The sequence below is a fragment of the Scyliorhinus torazame genome, chromosome 2 (assembly GCF_047496885.1).
Source record: "Scyliorhinus torazame isolate Kashiwa2021f chromosome 2, sScyTor2.1, whole genome shotgun sequence".
Lineage (NCBI taxonomy): Eukaryota > Metazoa > Chordata > Chondrichthyes > Carcharhiniformes > Scyliorhinidae > Scyliorhinus > Scyliorhinus torazame.
In genome coordinates, this window is record NC_092708.1 from 236,389,342 (window position 1) to 236,410,867 (window position 21,526).

Consider the following 21,526-nt stretch of genomic DNA (forward strand, 5'->3'; position numbering starts at 1 on the left):
GAGAAGGAGGGCAAGTTTTAATCGGGCTAAGGCGGTGCTTCACAAAAAGGTCAAATTCGGAATGTTGCAGCCGGCAAGACTGTGGGTCACACACCAAGGGAAGCACCACTACTTTGAGATGGCAGAAGAGGCGTGGACATTTATTGTGGACGAGAAGCTGGAATAGGCGGGCGAGAAAAAGAACGTTTGGGACAAAGTGGTGGGGTGATTATGTGGGGTGAGGGGGGGGGGAAAAAGGGGGAGGGGATGATTTTTCAAGTTGTTAATCTTGCGACCCTGTAACTTTTCTCTCTTCCCCATGTTGTGTGTGTGTGTGTGGGGGGGGGGGGGGGGGGGGAGGATGAAGAACTGTGGGCGCTGGTCATTAGGGGCGGGGCCAAGTGGGAAACGCAGGCTTTGTTACCGCGCTATGGTAATTATGGCGGGAACAGGGACGCAGGAAGGAGGGGGCCTCGCACAGTGGGGGCCGAAGACAAGGGGGGAAGCCGAGGTCAGCCAGAGTTCGCTGACTTCTGGGAGCAACATGGGGGGTGCAGCTACGCTAGAAAGGGATCTAGCGGGGGGGGGGGGGGGTAACTGGGTTGCTGCTGCTAAGGAGAAGGGGGAGCTGGTATGGGGTGGGGTGGTCGAGGCGGGAGGGCGCCATCGGGGGATATACGGGCACGTGGGAACCGGGTGAGGAGCTGGGTTAAAAAAGGGGGTGGCTAGTCGACAAGGGGGGGGCATAAAGAGCCCCCCAACCCGGCTGATCACGTGGAACGTGAGAGGGCTGAACGGGCCGGTTAAAAGGGCACGGGTACTTGCACACCTAAAGAAATTAAAGGCAGATGTGGTTGTGTTGCAGGAGACGCATCTGAAACTGACAGACCAGGTCAGACTACGTACAGGATGGGTGGGGCAGGTGTTTCATTCAGGTTTAGATGCGAAGAACAGGGGGGTGGCTATTTTAGTGGGGAAACGGGTACTGTTTGAGGCAAAGACCATAGTGGCGGATAGTGGGGGTAGATACGTGATGGTGAGTGGCAGATTGCAAGGGGAGGCGGTGGTTCTGGTGAACGTATATGCCCCGAACTGGGATGATGCAAATTTTATGAGGCGTATGTTGGGACGTATCCCGGACCTGGAGGCGGGAAAGTTGGCAATGGGGGGAGACTTTAATACGGTGCTGGACCCAGGGCTGGACAGATCGAGGTCCAGGACCGGGAGGAGGCCGGCAGCGGCTAGGGTGCTCAAGGACTTCATGGAGCAGATGGGAGGATTAGACCCCTGGAGATTTAGTAGGCCTAGGAGTAAGGAGTTCTCGTTTTTCTCCTATGTCCACAAAGTATACTCACGGATAGACTTTTTTGTTTTGGGAAGGGCACTGATTCCGAAGGTGACAGGGACGGAATATACGGCCATAGCTATCTCGGACCACGCTCCACATTGGGTGGACCTGGAGGTAGGAGAGAAAAAAGAACAGCACCCACTCTGGAGAATGGATATGGGATTATTGGCGGATGAGGGAGTATGTTTAAGGGTGAGGGGGTGTATCGAAAGGTACTTGGAGCTTAATGACAATGGGGAGGTTCAGGTGGGAGTGGTGTGGGAGGCGTTGAAGGCAGTGGTCAGACGGGAACTGATATCCATCAGGGCACATAAAGGAAAGCAGGAGGGTAAGGAAAGGGAGCGGTTGCTGAAAGAACTTTTGAGGGTGGACAGGCAATATGCGGAGGCACCGGAGGAGGGACTGTACAGGGAAAGACAAAGGCTACACGTAGAATTTGACCTGTTGACCACGGGTAATGCAGAGGCACAATGGAGGAGGGCACAGGGCGTACAGTATGAGTATGGAGAGAAGGCGAGTCGGTTCCTGGCCCACCAACTGAGGAAGAGGGGAGCAGCGAGGGAGATGGGGGGGTGAGAGATGAGGAGGGAGAGATGGAACGGGGAGCGGAGAGAGTGAACGGGGTGTTCATGGCATTCTATGAAAGGTTATATAAGGCTCAGCCCCTGGAAGGGAAGTAGAGAATGATGTGTTTCTTGGATCAGCTGGAATTCCCTAAGGTGAAGGAGCAGGAGAGGGCGGGACTGGGAGCACAGATTGAGATGGAGGAGGTAGTGAAAGGGGTTGGGAACATGCAGGCGGGGAAGGCCCCGGGACCAGACGGATTCCTGGTGGAATTTTATAGGAAGTATATGGACTTGCTATCCCCGCTTTTGACGAGAACCTTTAATGAGGCTAGGGAAAGGGGGCAGCTGCCCCCGACTATGTCGGAGGCAACGATATCGCTCCTTTTAAAGAAGGAAAAAGACCAGCTGCAATGCGGGTCCTACAGGCCCATTTCCCTTTTAAATGTAGATGCTAAGATTCTGGCCAAGGTGATGGCGACGAGGATAGAGGACTGTGTCCCAGGGGTGGTCCACGAGGACCAAACCGGGTTCGTGAAGGGGAGACAGCTGAACACGAACATACGGAGGTTGCTAGGGGTAATGATGATGGGGGAGGGGGAGATAGTGGTGGCGATGGATGCCGAGAAAGCATTCGACAGAGTGGAGTGGGATTATCTGTGGGAGGTGCTGAGGAGATTTGGTTTTGGAGAAGGGTATATCGGATGGGTACAGCTGCTGTATAGGGCCCCGGTGGCGAGTGTGGTCACGAATAGACAGAGGTCTGATTACTTCCGTCTTCATAGAGGGACGAGGCAGGGGTGTCCCCTGTCTCCGTTACTGTTTGCATTGGCGATTGAGCCCCTGGCCATAGCACTGAGGGGCTCCAGGAAGTGGAGGGGAGTGCTTAGGGGAGGAGAAGAACACCGGGTATCTTTGTATGCAGATGATTTATTGCTGTATGTTGCGGACCCAGTGGAGGGGATGCCAGAGATAATGCAGATACTTAGGGAGTTTGGGGATTTTTCGGGGTACAAATTGAACATGGGGAAAAGTGAGTTGTTTGTGGTGCATCCGGCAGAGCAGAGCAGGGGAATAGATGATTTACCGCTGAGGAAGGTAACAAGAGATTTCCGGTACTTAGGGATTCAGATAGCCAGGAACTGGGGAACCTTACACCGGCTTAATTTAACACGATTGGTGGAACAGATGGAGGAGGATTTTAAGAGATGGGACATGGTGTCCCTGTCACTGGCAGGTAGGGTGCAGGCGGTTAAAATGGTAGTCCTCCCGAGATTCCTCTTTGTGTTTCAGTGCCTCCCGGTGATGGTCACAAAGGCTTTTTTCAAGAGAATTGAGAAAGGTGTTATGAGTTTTGTGGGGGCCGGGAAGACCCCAAGAGTGAGGAGGGGGTTCTTGCAGCGTAGTAGGGATAGGGGGGGGGCTGGCACTACCAAGCCTAAGTGATTATTACTGGGCTGCCAATATCTCAATGGTGTGTAAGTGGATGGGAGAAGGGGAGGGAGCGGCGTGGAAGAGATTGGAGATGGCATCCTGCAAGGGGACCAGCCTACAAGCAATGGTGACGACGCCGTTGCCGTTCTCCCCGAAGAAATATACCACAAGCCCAGTGGTGGTGGCAACATTAAAAATTTGGGGGCAGTGGAGATGGCATAGGGGAAGGATGGGAGCCTCGGTGCGGTCCCCGAGAAGAAATAACCATAGGTTTGTCCCGGGGAGAACGGATGGGGGATTTGGAGCATGGCAAAGAGCTGGGGTAGTGCAACTGAGAGATCTGTTCGTAGATGGGACGTTTGAGAGTCTGGGAGCGCTGACGGAAAAATATGGGTTGCCCCAAGGGAATGCATTTCGGTACATGCAACTGAGGGCTTTTGCGAGGCAACAGGTGAGGGAATTCCCGCAGCTCACGATGCAGGAGGTGCAGGATAGAGTGATCTCAGAGACATGGGTGGGGGATGGTAGGGTGCCGGATATATACAGGGAAATGAGGGACGAGGGGGAGATCATGGTATATGAGCTGAAAGCGAAATGGGAAGAAGAGCTGGGGGAAGAGATTGAGGAGGGGCTGTGGGCTGATGCCCTACGTAGGGTAAACTCGTCGTCCTCGTGTGCCAGGCTAAGCCTGATACAATTCAAGGTTCTACACAGGGCGCATATAACTGGAGCACGGCTCAGTAAATTTTTGGGGGTAGAGGATAGGTGTGGGAGATGCTCGAGAAGCCCAGCGAACCACACCCACATGTTCTGGTCATGTCCGGCACTACAGGGGTTCTGGGTGGGGGTGGCGAAGGTGCTTTCGAAGGTGGTGGGGGTCCCGGTCGAGCCAGGCTGGGGGTTGGCTATATTCGGGGTTGCAGAAGAGCCACGAGTGCAGGAGGCGAAAGAGGCTGATGTTTTGGCCTTTGCGTCCCTAGTATTCCGGCGAAGGATATTGCTTAATGTGGAAGGAAGCCAAACCCCCGGGCATGGAGACCTGGATAAATGACATGGTAGGGTTTATAAAACTAGAACGGATAAAGTTCATCGATCCGGGCGCATAAGGAGAAGGAGGAGCGAGCAGAGATGGCAAGGCTGGTGGAGGGGTTTCTGTGGGTGGACAGGAGGTATTCGGTGGCCCCAAAGGCAGGATTGTTGAAGGAGAGGCAGAAACTTCAGACGGAGTTTGTGTCCACGGGGAAGGCAGTAGGGCAGCTGCGGACGGTCAGTGTACGAGTATGGGTAGAAGGCTAGTAGGATGCTGGTCCACCAGCTCAGGAATCAGGAGGTGGTGAGGAGATTGGAGGGGTGAACGATGGTAGTGGTGGTGTGGCATTGGTCCCGGTGGGGGTAAATAGGGTATTTGAGGAATTTTATAGGAGGTTTTATAAATCGGAGACCCCGGCGGGGAGGGAGGAGGAAGGTATGCGGCGATTCCTGGACATGTTGGGAGTTCCTGGTAGAGGGGTTGGGAGCACCCATTGGACTGGTGGAGGTGATGGAAGGTATGGGGGCGATGCAGGCAGCAAAGGCCCCGGGCCTAGATGGTTATCCGGTAGCATTTTAGAAAATGTTTTTGGGTGACCTGGGGCCCCTGCTGGTAAGGGCATTCAATGAGGTGAGGGAGAAGGGGAGCTCCCCCCACATTATTGCAGGCCTCAATATCTTTAATTTTGAAGAAGGATAAGGATAAGGATCTGGAGCAGTGTGGGTCCTACCGCCCGACATCACTGCTGAATGTAGACGCCAAGTTGTTGGCTAAAATCTTGGCCTCGCAGATTGAGGACTGTGTGCCGGGGGTGATAGGGGAAGACCAGACGGTGTTTGTAAAGGGGATGTATCTGTCGTCTAATGATAGGCATCTGTTGAATGTGATTATGATGCTCTCGGAGGGACGGAATGTGGAGGTCGTTATGGATACGGAGAAGGCCTTTGATTGGGCAGAATGGGAATATTTGTGGGAGGTACTGGGGGCGAGTTTCAGGTATTTGGCCTTGTCAAACCTAATGAACTATTACTGTTCAGCGAATATAGCCATGATAAGGAATGGGTAGTGGGGAGGGGTTGTTATGGGAGCAGATGGAGGTAGCCTCGTAAGGGCACTAGCTTTTGAGCACTGTTGACAGCGCCTCTGCCATCCGCCCCGGCCAGGTACTCCATAAGTCTGGTAGTGGTGGCAGCCGAGGGTGGAGGAGGCCTCGGTTTGGGCTCCGATTTGTGGGAATCACAGGTTTGTTCCCGGGGGGGGCAGCTTTCGAGCTTAGAGGGGTTGTTTTAGGAGTATGACCTGCCCAGGTTCAGGACTGTGAGGAAACAGGTGCCGTCCTTTCCTGACCTGTCGCCCCGGGGTAGCAGGACAAAGTGGTGTCGAAAGCAGGGGCTGTTGAGGGCAGGGGAGGGCACTGTGATAGGAGAAGTTAAGTGGAAGTGGGAGGAGGTGCTGGGGTGGGTGCCAGAGGCTGGGTTATGGGAGGAGGCTCTCAGAACGGCGAACGCATCCTCTTTATGTACTAGGCTTAGCCTCATTCAATTTAAAGTAGTTCACAGGGCGCATATGACGGGGCCAGAATGAGCAGGTTTTTTGAGGGGTGGAGGATACGTGTAGGCCAGGGGCCCCGCGAACCATGTCCACATGTTTTGGGCCTGTCTGAAGCTGGAGGGATTTTGGTGGGGGTTCACTGACGTGATGTCTGAGGTGCTGAGGATGAAGGTGGTCTCGAGTCCGGAAGTGGCAATTTATGGAGTGTCAGAAAACCCAGGAGTCCAGGGGGTGAGAGAGGCCAATGTTTTGGCTTTTGCCTCTTTAGCAGCCTGGAGATGGATCCTGTTAGGATGGAGGGACTCGGGGCCGCCGAACCCGGGGGTGTGGGTGAGTGACCTCGCGGGATTCCTTAGGTTGTAAAAAATCAAGTTTGCCTTGAGAGGGTCTGTGGAGGGGTTTGCCCGGTGTTGGGCTTTAGGGTTAAAAAAGCAGGCAGAGGGGGTGCAGGGGTGTTGGTTATTTATTTGTTATGCAATTTCCTGTTTATTCTCTTATTGGTTTTGGTCGTGATGTATATAATATATATAATATATATATAGATATATATATAAAAAATAAAAAACCTTTGCCTGTCCAGACAGTTTAATGGGCACACCTACTGTTGGATTTATTTGGTCAGCTTTGCCTGCATATGGAGGTATCTTGGGATGGGGTGGGGCAGCAGGGTTTGGGTGGGAGGTGGTCTGTGGGGAACAAAAACAGTGGAAGGTAAGAGGAACTCAAAAACAAAGTTGCCCTGGCGGGAAGGATTGTTTCCATGAGGAATGAAATTGGATGGACTGATGTGGGTGGCAAGAGAGGGATGCAAGAGAGTGGAATGGATGGCGTGGGAGATGTGGCAGAGATGATGAAATTGGTTAGTGTGACAAAATGGCACTGACAATTATTCAAAAGCTACTCTTTGTGGGAAAAATGGAGATGGACTGGATTTGAATGAAAAGGTTTAGAAAGGCTGTCAGATGAATTCAAATATAAGTGCACTGATTCTATACCAGAAGTTGCAGTCCACACCTCGCAGTTAGTAACAGTCTAACACCAAAGGGCACACCTCCACACAAACTTAGACTCAAGGAAGGAGCAGATTTAATGTCATGGAACTTAAACCTTGAACAAGAACTTTCTCATGGAAAAGGACTGTAGTTAGGAAGCTGTTTTCTTCAATGATGGATGCTGAAATTTTAAAAGGCAGATTTCAAGGAAACAGTATTATTTCTAGAATAACATTGCAGCCATTAGATGTAAACCTATCTTTTCAAATCAAGAGAAAACAGTCCCTCATCAGACTTTCATATTCTTTTTTTTTAATAAACATTTTATTGAGGTATTTTTGGTATAGTAACAAAATAAACAATATACATGAAACCATAAACATAGTGCAAAAACCATTTACCTTTCGTACAGGTCCCACCCTTATTAAACACCTACTCTAATGTAAAGTACTGCCTCCTCTCTCTTCCCTTCCCCCCCCCCCCCCCCCCCTGCTGACGATTAATTTTCTGCAAAGAAGTCGACGAACGGAGGGCCACCTCCGGGTGAACCCTAACAGTGACCCTCTCAAGGCAAACTTGATTTTCTCCAAACAGAGAAAGCCAGCCATGTCCGATAGCCAGGTCTCCGACTTCGGGGGCTTTGAGCCCCTCCATGCTAATAGTATCCGTTTCCGGCTACCAGGGAAGCAAAGGCCAGAACGTCTGCCTCTTTCTCCTCCTGGATTCCCGGGTCTTCTGACACCCCGAAAATCACCACCTCTGGACTCAGCGCCACCCTTGTTTTTAACACCTTGGACATGACATCCGCAAACCCCTGCCAAAATCCCCAAGCTTTGGACATGTCCAAAACATGTGGACATGGTTCGCCGGCCCTCCCGCACATTTTGTGCACCTGTCCTCCACCCCAAAGAATCTGCTCATCTGGGCCACTCTCATGTGAGCCCAGTGAACAACCTTAAACTGTATCAGGCTGAGCCTGGCACATGTTGCGGACGCATTGACTCTACTCAACGCATTTGCCCATAGACCATCCTCTATCTCACCTCCCAGCTCCTCTTCCCAGTTGCGCTTCAGCTCCTCGGTCTGCGTCTCCTCCGACCCCATAAGCTCCTTATAAATGTCCGAGACGCTCCCTTCTCCTACCCACCCTCTGGAAACTACCCTGTCCTGAATCCCCCTTAGCGGTAGGAGCAGGAAGGTTGACACCTGTTTACGAAGGAAATCCCGCACCTGCAGAGAACTTAATTTGCTTCCCCTCGCCAACCCAAACTTTTCCTCCAACGCCCTCATACTCGGAAAGCTTCCATCTATGAACATATCCCCCATCCTCTCAATCCACGCTCTCCGCCATAACCGGAATCACCCATCCATACTCCCCAGGGCAAACCAGTGATTATCAGATTGGGGCCCAGACAGATGCTCCCACTGCTCCCACATGCCTCCTCCATTGGCCCCAAACTTTCAGGGCCGCCACCATCACTGGACTGGTGGAGTACCGTGCCAGAAGGAACGGCAGAGGCGCAGTTACCAACGCCCCAGACTGGTGCCTTTACATGAAGCCGCCTCCATATGCACCCATGGGGACCCCTCCGCCACCACCCACTTCCTGATCATGGCTATATCAGCCGCCCAATAATGTTGCTAAAATTTGGCAGCGCCAGCCCGCCGTCTCCCCGACTGCGCTCAAGCATTTCCTTCCTTACTCGCGGGGTCTTGCCCGCCCAGACGAAGCCCGTGATCACTCTGTTGACCCGCTTAAAAAAAGACGCGGAATAAAGATGGGGAGACACTGAAATACAAATAGGAATCTCGGGAGGACCGTCATCTTCACCGTTTGCACCCTCCCAGCCAGAGACAACGGAAGCACATCCCATCTCCGAAAATCGTCCTTCATTTGGTCCACTAACCGGGCCAGATTCAATTTATGCAGCCGGTCCCATTCCCGGGCCACTTGGATGCCTAGGTACCTAAAGCTTCCCTCTACTAACCTAAACGGCAGCTCTCCCAGTCGCCTCTCCTGTCCCCTCGCCTGGACCACAAACATCTCACTCTTTCCCATTTTAAGCTTATACCCCGAAAACCGGCCAAATTCCGAGAATCCTCATGATTTCTACCATCCCCTCCAGAGGGTCGGAAACGTACAGAAGCAGGTCATCCGCATAGAGCAAAACCCTGTGCTCCACCTCCACCCCCCCGGACCAGTCCTCTCCAGCCCCTTGAGGCTCTCAGAGCAATTGTCAACAGCTCTATAGCCAGCGCAAACAACAATGGGGAGAGGGGGCATCCCCGTCTCGTCCCCTGGTGTAGTCTAAAATAGTCCGATGTTATCCTATTCGTCCGTACACTTGCCACAGGAGCCTGATACGGTAACCTGACCCAGTCAATAAAGCCCCGCCCGAATCCGAACCGTCCCAGTATCTCCCACAGATAATCCCATTCTACCCGATCAAAAGCCTTTTCTGCATCCATTGCGACCACTAGCTCCACCACCCTACCTTCCGGGGGCATCATGATCACATTTAGCAGCCTTCTTACATTGGCCAACTGCCTGCCCTTAACAAACCCTGTCTGGTCCTCCCCAATAACTTCCGGAACACATTCCTCGATCCTGGAGGAAGGATTTTGGTCAGCAACTTGGCATCTACATTCAACAGGGAGATCGGCCTGTAGGACCCACACAGCTCCGGGTTCTTGCCCCGTTTAAGAATCAACTAAATTGTTGCCTGTGACATCGTCGGGGGCAGCACCCCTCTTTCCCTTGCCTCATTGAACATCCTCAACAACACCAACCCCAATATCCCAGAGAACTTTCTATAAAGCTCCACTGGGTACCGGTCCAGACCCGGGGCCTTACCCGCCTGCATGGCCTTCAAGCCCTCTACTATCTCTTCAAGCCCGATTGTCCCAGCCCTTCTACCCGCTCCACGTCCACCTTTGGGAAATTCAGCCCCTCCAAGTGCCTCATCCCCTCCGGCCCCGGGGGTTCCGACCTGTACAGCCTGCTGTAGAAATCCCTAAACGCCTTATTCACCCCTACTGAATCACCAACCAGGTTCCCATCTCCGTCCTTTACTTTCCCTATCTCTCTAGCTGCCTCCCTCTTCCTAAGCTGCTGTGCAAGCATTCTGTCCATGTTCATAGATCGCTCCCCTCGCCTTTCTCAGCTGCTCCACCACCCTCCCTGTGGTCAGCAAGCTAAACTCCCCCTGTAACCTCCGCCGTTCCCTTAAAAGCCCTGCCTCTGGGGTCTCCGCAAACCTCCTATCAATCTGTAGTATCTCCTTTACCAGTCAGTCCATCTGTGCCCTGTCCACCTTCTCCCTGTGGGCCCGGATCGAGATCAGCTCCCCCCCTGACCACCGCCTTCAGTGCTTCCCACACCACCGCTACTGAAAGTTCCCCCGTATCATTGACCTGCAGGTAGTTCTGAATACATTTCCTCACACTCCTTCGTCAGCCAAAAGTCCCACAACCAACCTCCAGTGCGGGCGCTGGTTACTGTCTTTACTAATCTGCAGGTCAACCCAGTGCGGAGCATGGTCTGAGATTGTAATCGCTCAGTACCCAGTGTCCACCACCCCAGCCAGCAGGACCCTGCATAAAATAAAGAAATCAATCCGGGAGTACATTTTATGAACGTGTGAGTAGAAGGAGACTCCTTCACCCTCGGCTGCTCAAATGAAAATGAAAAAATGAAATGAAAATCGCTTATTGTCACAAGTAGGTTTCCAATGAAGTTATTGTGAAAAGCCCCTAGTCGCCACATTCCGGCGCCTGTTCGGGGAGGCTGGTACAGGAATCGAACCGTGCTGCTGGCCTGCCTTGGTCTGCTTTAAAAGCCAGCGATTTAGCCCAGTGTGCTAAACCAGCCCCAATCTCCATGGATCCACCCTCCACCCCCCCCCCCCCTCCCCATCAGCTCCATGAACCCTCTTAGTTTCTTTGCCATTGCTGGCACCCTGCCCATTTTCGAACTTGACCGGTCCAAGCCAGGATCCATAACTGCGTTGAGGTCCCCTCCCATGACCAACCTGTGCGAGTCCAGGTCCGGTATCTTCCCCAGCATCCTCTTTATAAACTCCACATCATTCCAATTTGGCGCATACACATTTACTAATACCACCTGCACTCCCCTCTAGCTTCCCACTGACCATAATGTACCGACCTCCCACATCCGAAACTATTCTTCCCGCCTCAAACACCACCCGCTTATTGATCAGGATCGCGACCCCTCTAGTCTTCGAATCTAGTCCCGAGTGGAAGACCTGACTGACCCAGCCTTTCCTCAGTCTAACCTGGTCCATTACTCTAAAGTGCGTCTCCTGCAACATTACCATGTCCACCTTCAATCCCCTAAGATGCACGAACACACGCGCCCTTTTGACCAGCCAATTTAACTCTTGAACATTCCAGGTGATCAGCCTAGCTGGGGGGGCTCTTTGCCCCCTCCCTCTGCCGATCAGCCATCCCCTTTTTTAGGCCCGCCTCCAACCCGTGCTCCGCGCCTCCACCGGTCCATCCCCAGGCAGCCCCCGCCCCCAACCTCCTTTCTGACCCTCAGCCCAAGTCCCTCCCTCGTCAGCAAAACATTCACCCCCCCCTAGTAACAACACCCTGTAACCCAACCCCTTTACTAAACCAAACATATGCACACCTCCCACTGCACTGCCGAGAGCTAGCTTGGTGGCCCCATCCCCGGCGCCAGATAGTCTCCCACCTATTGTTCCCTCCCCACCCGCTCATACAAACAAACTCCAACATCAAACAATCCCCACACAATTGCCCAACAGAAAAACACCAAGATCAATACAAGCACACCTCCATCCCCCAACATTGCAAATGAAAACCTTGACTCACTCAGCTCTACCGCTGGTTCCAAATTAATGCAAACGGCATCACAAACATCTTCCATGAAACGCAAAACGAGAATCTTTTTACAAAAACAGAGACACAAAAAGAAAAAACAAAAACATGAACGTTGCAGCCAAGTTCAAAAGTTCTCAATCCATCTCCAGCCCTTTCTTTTTCGCAAAGTCCAATGCACCCTCAGGCGACTCGAAGCAGAAGTGCTGTTCCTCATGCGTGACCCAGAGACGGGCTGGGTATAACAGTCCAAACTTCACCTTTTTCTTAAAAAGGATCGACCTGATCTGGTTGAAGCCTGCTCTCCTCCTGGCCACCTCTACACTCAGGTCCTGGTAAACCCGCAGGATGCTATTGTCCCATTTACAGCTCCATGTCTGCTTGGTCCACGAATGCGCTCCTTATCCGAGAACCTGTGGAATCTCACCACCATTGCCCTCGGGGGGTCTCCCATTCATGGCTTACTCGCAAGTGCTCTGTGAGCCCTATCCACCTCCAAGCGCCAGGAGAATGCTCCGGGAGCCCGACGATTCTTAGGTTTTGCCGGCGGGACCTATTCTCTAGGTCCTCCACCTTCTCCAGGAGCTTCTTCTGCTGGTCCCTCACATCCCCATCTACAGCTACACCGCAGTCTGATGTACCTCCTGCTCAGCCAGCACCTTCTGGATCGCCCGATCCTGGGCGGCCAATCTATGCTCCAACCGCTCAATCGACTCTTTTATTGGGTCCAAGCAGTCCCGTTTCTGCGTAGCAAAGCCTTCCTGAATGACTTGCATCAGCTGCTCCATAGACTGCTGGGTCGACAAGCCAGAGGTCCGAACTCCGCCATGCTGTCTTCTGTTGCAGCTACAGCCCAAGCCTTCTCTATCTTTTTGTTTCTGCCCTTACAAACACTTCTAGTCCTTCTCTCCATGCACCGGAGTGGGAATTCAGTAAACAATTGCCACTAACATCCGTTTTACAATTCAAATCCGGTAGAAAAACAGGGGAAAGGTCCAAATGTCCGACCAGAGCGGGAGCCACCAAATGTGCGACTTACTCCTTCATAGCCGCCACCGGAAGTCCCCCAGACTTTCATATTCTAAGACTATAAACATGTCACAAGACTGGGCTTGTGACAAAATGCATATTTATATACCCAGGTCATTTTTTACACAGAGCTTTATGTGGCTTTTTCCAGAGTGAGAATTTTTGATTCTGTTACCATCTTTGATGGAAGAATAACTACCGGTGGAAATGCTGTACTTAAAGAAATGTTGTTGCAATAAAAATACTAAACTGGCCTCAAATGTTTAGTGGGTCCCTGCCTATGAAAAGCTTTAAGTGAGGGCAAGTGATTCAACGTGGACATTAAACAAAATCCAAAAACACAAAATATGCTTATCTCTCAAGTCTTCTGAATTATATACAGTATAATTCTTTTTTTTAAATAAATTTAGAGTATCCAATTCATTTTTCCCAATTAAGGGGCAATTTAGCGTGGCCAATTCACCTACCCTGCACATCTTTTGGGTTGTGGGGACGAAACCATCGCAAACACAGGGAGAATGTGCAAACTCCATACAGACAGTGACCCAGAGCCGGGATCGAACCTGGGACCTCGACGTCGTGAGGTTGCAGTGCCTACCACTGCACCACCGTGCTGCCCTACACAGTATAATTCTACACAGTACTGTTGGGAGAAACAGGGAATAGGTAATACATAGAAATATGTACATAGATGCAGTTGAACGCTAGACAAACTAGCTTAAACTGAAAAAGAAAAAGAATTTCCATACTTGAGAGTTTGAAAACTGGGAAATTAGATTCCCTTTGACTTATACAAATCTGACACAACAGGCACTTCAACTTAAAAAAGAGTTTCTGTAATGGAAATAATGTCAAGATGGAATGGAATCTATAGACGGCACCGTGGCACAGTGGTTAGCACTGATGCTTCACAGCTCCTGGGTCCCAGGTTCAATTCTGGTTTTGAGTGACTGTGTGGAGTCTGGACTTTCTCCCTGTGTCTGCGTGGGTTTCCTCCGGGTGCTCCGGTTTCCTCCCACAGTCCAAAGATGTGCAGGTTAGGCGGATTGGCCACGCTAAATTGCTCCTTAGTGAACAAAAGGTTACGTGGGGTTACGGGGATAGGATGGAGCCGTGGGCTTAAGTAGGGTGCTCTTTCCAAGGGCCGGTGCAGACTCGACAGGCCGAATGACCTCCTTCTGCACTGTAAATTCTATTTTTAAAATTCTCCTTCTCTGGCTTAGGCATCAATTCCAAACAGCAATGACACTGCACAAAACCCTATGTGAACCTGTATAAAGTTTTTTTTTGCAGGTCTATCACAAAGCCTTTATACCAAAAGCATAATTTTACAATCAATGGTTATCTTGGATTACGTCTTTCAATGGTACACACAATAGCAAGGATAAACTACTCACTTGCATTGGATGGAAATGCACTTGAAATGCTCCGTAGATGAATCTACAAAAATATCTTAACCTGAAGTTTTCTATTGATTGTATCCTGTAGCACTGATGTAGCAAGTTGTTGATGGTTTAAAAAAAAGTCTAAAATTCACAATTTCAGCAAATGTTTGAGCTCGAGAAAGGTTGTACTTTTGGCAACAATCCAATATTCCATCTCTTCCACTGGCAAGCAATCCAATTCTAGCTCGAAACATCCTTGGAGCATCCCTTATGACTCATACAGCTAAATCATCATTTCACAGCAATATATTCATGTTTCAATTTAAGTAAATTTCAGGCTGAACCACAACTATGAAAGTTCAGCAGAATAACCAGCTCAACATTTGACGATATCCGAATCAGAGTGTGATACAAGTACTGTAAAGTAATGATGTGAAATTATTTTCCATGGAATATAAAGTGAATTAATTCTAATTAAATACAACGAAAGATATCCAGCAAAGCCACTAAACTTAGTTTGCGCAACCAATTAATTTGCTAGATTCTGCTGAGAACAGCTCCACATCTGTATAATTGTCTGGGAAATCTGTACATAACATCTGTATAAATTGCACTAAACACTTTTCACTTAATTTATAAAAAGCTGAAATCAGTTGTCGCCTTGATTCAGTGATAGCACTGATACTTCACGACAGTTCCGAGGAAGTGCTTTACTGTAGAGGTGCTATCATTCAGATTCAATGCCAAATCTACACCCTAACTGCCCTGTAAAGTAGATGTAAAAATCCTACAACATGATGGTAGGAGAACTGGGGAGTTCTTCTGGAACCTTGGCCCAAAACAGTTCATCTGACTTTTTTTTACAAATTCCAATCGAGGGGAATTTAGTGTCACCAATCCCCATACTTTGGGTTGTGGGGGTGAGACCAACGCTGACACAGGAGAATGTGCAAACTCCACACGGACAATGACCCAGGGCCAGGACTGAACCCGGGTCCTCGGCAGCGTGAGGCAGCAGTGCTAACCACTGCGCCACCGTGCTGCCCCCTTGTTCATCTGATTTTATTGCTGCTTGTGAGACCTCATCCATCATTGTTCCATTTCCCACATTGCAACGACAATTCTTCAAAAGGACTCCATTGGATGTAAAGTACTTGGATGTGAAAAGCGTTATATAAATATAAACTGTTTAGTTTACTTTGGGAGTGTTAAAGCTACTGAAAGTACAGTGAAATGTCAAAGTGCCGCATACAATTTATATATATGTACATGCTAAAAAGTTTTGTGAACTCAAAAGAAAATGGACTTTCTGAATCTGAATGTGTAGCATTATTTACAAGAGATTAAATTTGATATGCGTTTGGGTATTACCAATCTGATGCCCCGAGGTAATTTCTGGATAGAATTCTCCCATTAAATATACTCACTTCTAGTTGCACACTTCTACCACCAAATGAGAATTCAGATTTCTATACCTAGGTAATAGGTCACAAGCCAGAGTCCACAAAATAGACATCTTGCGGCATTAGAGAGAGACAATTGGTTATATATAGCTTGAGGGACACCACTTCCCAAGCATAGGGCAAGGCAAGCAGGCAGGCCTCAATAAAGTACCACAGCTGGTAATAATAATCTGTCACCAGTAGGCATACATTAACAGTGCAATGAAGTTACTGTGAAAGGCCCCTAGTCACCACATTACGGCGCTTGTTCGGGTACACAGGAAGAATTCAGAATGTCCAAATTACCTAACAGCATGTTTTTCGGGACTTGTGGGAGGAAGCTGGAGCACCCGGAGGAAACCCATGCAGACACAGAGAACATGCAGACTCCACACAGACAACCAAGCCGGAAATCGAACCTGGGACCCTGGAACTGTGAAGCAACAGTGACCCACTGTGGTACCGCTGAACTTGCTTCATTGACATGGTTCAGAGCGGCACGGTGGCGCAGTGGTTAGCACTGCTGCCTCACAGCTCCAAGGTCCAGGCTCGATCCTGGCTCTGGGTCACTATCCATGTGGAGTTTGCACATTCTCCCCGTGTTTGCGTGGGATTCGCCCCCACAACCCAACGATGTGCAGGTTAAGTGGATTGGCCATGCTAAATTGCCCCTTAATTGGAAACAATGAATTGGGCACTCGAAAAAAAATTTTTAAATCATTGGCATGGTTCCAGCCACCTGAGCTAACCAGCCTACAGCATTGCTAATTCGCTGAGGAAAATCACATCATAATTAACCAGCAATTTTTAACATTTCCCAATTCATCCTTGACTAACCACCTCTGTTAAAGATATTTTTCCTAAATTTCTTACAGGGATTCACATTAAAATTAATTACTTCTTCAGAGAAATAATGGACTGGGGGAAATCTCAGTGCATTTGTGGTATGAACTTAAAATTACAGAGAAATTCTTTGAGATGTTGGAATTCAAATATTTTCATGCTCAAAGCAAAATGTAAAATTGGTGGGACTCAATGCATAAGGTATTTCACAAGTAATTAAGTTTGTAACAGTGCTTTCTGACATTTGACTATCTCTCTCAAAACTCGCCTCCATAACTCACAACTTGACAATCTTATGTTCAAGCTCTGGATCACCCACACACTGAATAGAGCATTACGACCACAACAGTTCCAGTGAAATAAATACAGCAGCTCAAATAATTTACCAAGCAAAACACATGACCCAAAGATCCAAAAGCTCCAATTAACTGCTGCTATATAACTTTAGCTGATATTCCATAATCAGCTTTATTGCAAGCAATGCCAGCTCACCGCCACGTCTATTACATTGTTTACAGCCAGCTCATGGTGCTCGTATTGTAACTACAGACATAAAAATTACATTGTTAAGACAACGGTCATAAAATGAATTTTATGAAAAAGTAGGAGTAATTATCAATTTCAGAGATCATTTTATCTACAGAACATTAAATTTAGTTTTGATTAACTGTCAAGTACTCGGCTCTTCAAGCTAAAGTTTTTGTAGTTAAAGCTTCAATTGAAGACTGCGAGAAAAGGGAAAAATGAACTTTTAAAAAAAAAAAAAATTTTTTTTTACAGTACCCAATTAATTTTTTCACTAAGGGGCAATTTAGCATGGCCAACCCACCCACCCTGCACATCTTTGATTTGTAGGGCCGAAACCCATGCAAACACAGGCAGAATGTGTAAACTCCACACGGACAGTGAGCCAGAGCCGGGATCGAACCTGGAACCTCAGTGCCATGAGGCAGTATTGCTAACCACTGCGCCACAGTGCTGCCCCTACCCTGCACATCTTTGGGTTGCAGGGGCGAAACCCATGCAAACGGGGAGAATGTGAAAACTCCTCACGGACAATGACCCAGGGCCGGGATCGAACCTGGGACCTCGGTGCTGTGAGGCAGCAGTGCTAACCACTGTGCCACCGTGCTGCCCCCCCAAAAATAAACTTACATTCTGCGCTTTAAAGCTCAATTATGAAGTTTTTCAAAACATTGTTTTTTCAGAAAACACCAATATCATACAAAGGAAACAATCTCAGTGTAATTTATACATTTAAGAATGAGATTATTTAGCTTATTAAAAAATTGCCAATTCAAGCTCAAATTGTGCCAAGTTATTGAATCATAGAATGATACAACAAATGAAGCTTATCATGTCTGCACCAACATGTCAGTACATCTGTCCAATTAATCCCACTTCCCTGCCTTTTCCCCTATCATCTTGTAATCATTTTTCCTTCAGGTATTTAGCCACTTCTCTTCTGAATGTTACAAATGATTCTGCTTCCATTACCTTTTCACACAAAGTATTCCCAATCACAACAACTCGCTGTCTAAGGTCACTCTGCTCCAGTACCCTCTTTAAAATTTCAAGATTTAGTTTACATTGCCTATCCTCATTCTTCCTACTAAAACAAGTCATTTCACACTTCCCGACATTAAATGTGATCAACCATGAACTTGCTCATATCACTGGTCCATTTATGTCTTCCTGAAGTCTATTACTGTTTTCATTGTTTCACCACATTTCCAAGCACAGTGTAACATGCAACCTTTGAAATTATGATCTGTACACAAAGCTCAAGTCATTAATATAGATCAAAAATATCAATCTCTGGGAAGTATCCCTGTACACCTCCCAACAGTTTAAAAAGCAACCGTTCACTATTACGGATGAAAGATCATTGACCTGAAACAGTTTCTCTCCACAGATGCGGTCTGACCTGCTATTTCCATCATTATGCCATTCACTGCCATTTGCTTTCTGCCCTTAACCAATCTTGTATCTACACCGAAAATCCAACGGTCTTTAATTTCACTAGCAATGTACTTTGTCAACTGCCTTTCAAAAGTCCATATACACAGCAACCACATTTACCCTCACTGCTCTCTGTTCCTTTAAAGTCAACCATAATTTATCTTTTAACAAGTCCATTGTACTTTCATTCAATATCCCATATTTAACTAAATGTCAATTAATTTGGTCAAGATTACTGTTGCGAAAAGCTTCCTCACCATTGATATTAGGTTTACTGGCCTGAGTGCAGCTCCATCAACACTCAAGAAGCTCAACACCATCCAGGACAAGGCACACCGCTTGACTGATACCTCTGACTGATACCTCCACCACTGACACACTGTGGTAGCAATCAACCTACAAGACGCACTGCAGCAACTCATCAAAGCTCCTTCGTCAGCACTTTCCAAACTCATGATCTATACCACCTAGAAAATTAAGGGCAACAGATGCATGGGACTACCATCACCTTGCCCTCCAAGCCATACAACCATCCCGACTTGGAACTATTTTGCAGTTCCTTCATCGTCACTAGGTCAAAATTCTGGAACTCCCTCCCGAACAGCACTGTGGGTATATCTACAACAACATATGGACTGCAGCTGTTCAAGGGAACTCACCACCACCTTCTCAAGGGCAATTAGGGATGGGCAACAAACGCTGCCCACATCCTGTGAAAGAATAAAGAAAAGCAGTCTCCTCCATTACTGCTACATATCCTCTTCTTTAATGAACACAGGTGCAGAGTACTCATTTAGTACCTCAACCATGCCCTCTGCCTCCACAAGTTGATCTTTCTGGTGCCAATGGGACAAACCCTTCCTTTGATCATCTTTTAACTGTTTATGTGCTTTTAAAGGCATTTATAACAGTTGGTAATCAATCTGTTACTTTCTCCTGGTCTTATATTTCCTTTTTTTTAGATCAGCTAAGCACGGTTTTAATTCAGCTTGGTTCTCTAAAGTATTATGAACCTTAAATTATCATAAGCCTCCGTTTTGAATCTCATTTTAACCTCCACAGCATTAGTTATTCAGGGAGCTCTACCGTTGGCTGCTGTTCTTTTCTCCCTTATAGAACTTACAGTACAGGAGGCCATTCGGCCCATCGAGTCTGCACCGGCTCTTGGAAAGAGCACCCAAGGTCAACACCTCCACCATATCCCCGTAACCAAGTAACCCCACCCTACCCTTAGGGCAATTTTGGACACTAAGGGCAATTTATCATGGCCAATCCACCTAACCTGCACATCTTTGGACTGTGGGAGGAAACCGGAGCACCCGGAGGAAACCCACGCACACACGGGAGGATGTGCAGACTCCGCACAGACAGTGACCCAAGCCGGAATCGAACCTGGGACCTGTGAAGCAATTGTGCTAGTCACAATGCTACTGTGCTGCCGTAGAGGAATATCTTTATTCTATATCCGAACAATATTCTCTTTGAAAGTGCCCTTCCATACACCCGTACCCCCATTGTTCAACTACTGCTAGTTTTAATCCGAGAGTTTCTAAGATCCAAGCACCTTGGCTGAGCTACAGCATTTTAATTCATGGTGAAATCAAGCAATGTTGACGCTATTGCGAAATCAGTGTCAAGTTTTACCATGTGAACCACCACAACATCAAGAAGCAAAAGCTCTACCAGCAGGTTACAAAAAAGGAAAAGAACAAATGCAGCATCTCTGCAACAAGAGCAAATCCCCCAGGATTGCCATTGTGCGCCCTGGCCTGGTGCAAAGCAACAATAGAGCTGCTGGCCAAGCTGAGCTTTTATACGGGATTTGTGTCATGTTGTCTCCCGCCCATCGGCAAAACCAAGATCTGGGCAAATTTCACAAGGACCGGAATGTTTCGAATGAAAATTTTCAAAAATACCCCAGATAATTTGGAAGCGGCTGTGCAACACAGGCCAGAAGAGCAGAGAGGACAAGGCGTCTGTCTGCTTCCCTCTCGCAGGATCGTGAAAAGTAAAAGGTGAACATTACCCAGGCGGCTGACAAACCAGGGAGAATCCAACACACCCAAATCCCCACCAACAACAGAGTGAGTAACACGGGGTGAGTGACACAGAGTGTGCCAAGCCTCCCCTTTGGAGAGGGTAAGTTACTTCAACAGAAACAGCACAAGGGTAACCAGAGGCGACCTTTCACAGGTACGATCCCAGTATTGCCCCCACCCCCTTTAATTTTCTTCACCTCTCTCCTCCTCCCTCCCCGGCCTACGCCCCAGTGCCGAGCGGAGTGAGTGAAGCTGGAGGGAGGGACGGAGGGAGAGGCTCGGGCCCGCTTCTTGCCAGTTGATGGCCAACGTCAGCCAGTCAGATCCTCACTAACCTGTTGATGGTCGGCGGGCTCCTGGTCCGAGTGGGAGAGGGAATTGAGGCAGGAACTCGGTCCGAGTGTCGGGGCCTCTCTCACCTCATTTACCCCCGGAGAGGGGGGGGGGGGGGGGGGCTCGAACTGCCTCTGGGGAGAAAACAAAAAGCCGACTCTTCCCCTCTCTCGCTCCGCCCGTTTGTGTGCGGGAGCGCGCGTTCTCCTGCGCGCCGTACCCCGCGCGCGCCCTCCGCCGCCGACGTCACTCACGGCCACCCTCCCTCCCATTGGCTGATCCCGGGGCTCGCCCCCTTGGAGGAGGAGCGCGTCCCCGCCTATCTCACAGCGCGCGCTCGCGACGGCCCCCCCCCCCCCCCCCCCCGCAACCCTTCATGATTCCTCCGACGCGTCCCGGCGCGCCCTGGCCAACCCAAATGGCACCCGGGGACCCTCCTTATGCGCGGACCCGACATGCGCCCGCCCGCGGACTCCTGAGGATCCCCTTGTGCGCGGCCCCGACAATCCCGCCCGCAAGTCCCACCCTCGTACTTTGCCAGGGGCGCGTCCCCGCCCATCCATCCCTCACTCCCCCCGGGACAAAGGTGAAGCTTTGAGCTACGCCAGGAATGTTTTATTCGTCAGCAGCAGCAGAGCGGGAGGGACTTTGGAAATCAGAGCGTCGCTGCCCAAAGTCAATCACACCTCATCTGCCTCTGAGGCAAAGCAGAGCCAACACAACAAAGCACTTG

General features: G+C 49.2%; 1 protein-coding gene across 3 annotated transcripts in view; it reads right to left on the reverse strand.

The window, feature by feature from the left end:
- The window catches only part of LOC140396533 (protein PALS1-like), a 181,308-nt gene extending 160,347 nt beyond the window's left edge, over positions 1 to 20,961 (reverse strand). The window contains exon 1 of one of the 3 annotated variants that reach the window (XM_072485253.1): positions 20,796 to 20,961. The gene's annotated coding sequence lies outside the window, so the exon portion shown is untranslated. The remainder of the gene's footprint in view (positions 1 to 20,795) is intronic. The other 2 variants (XM_072485263.1, XM_072485269.1) reach the window with 2 other exon arrangements.
- Between the last annotated feature and the right edge of the window lie 565 nt (positions 20,962 to 21,526).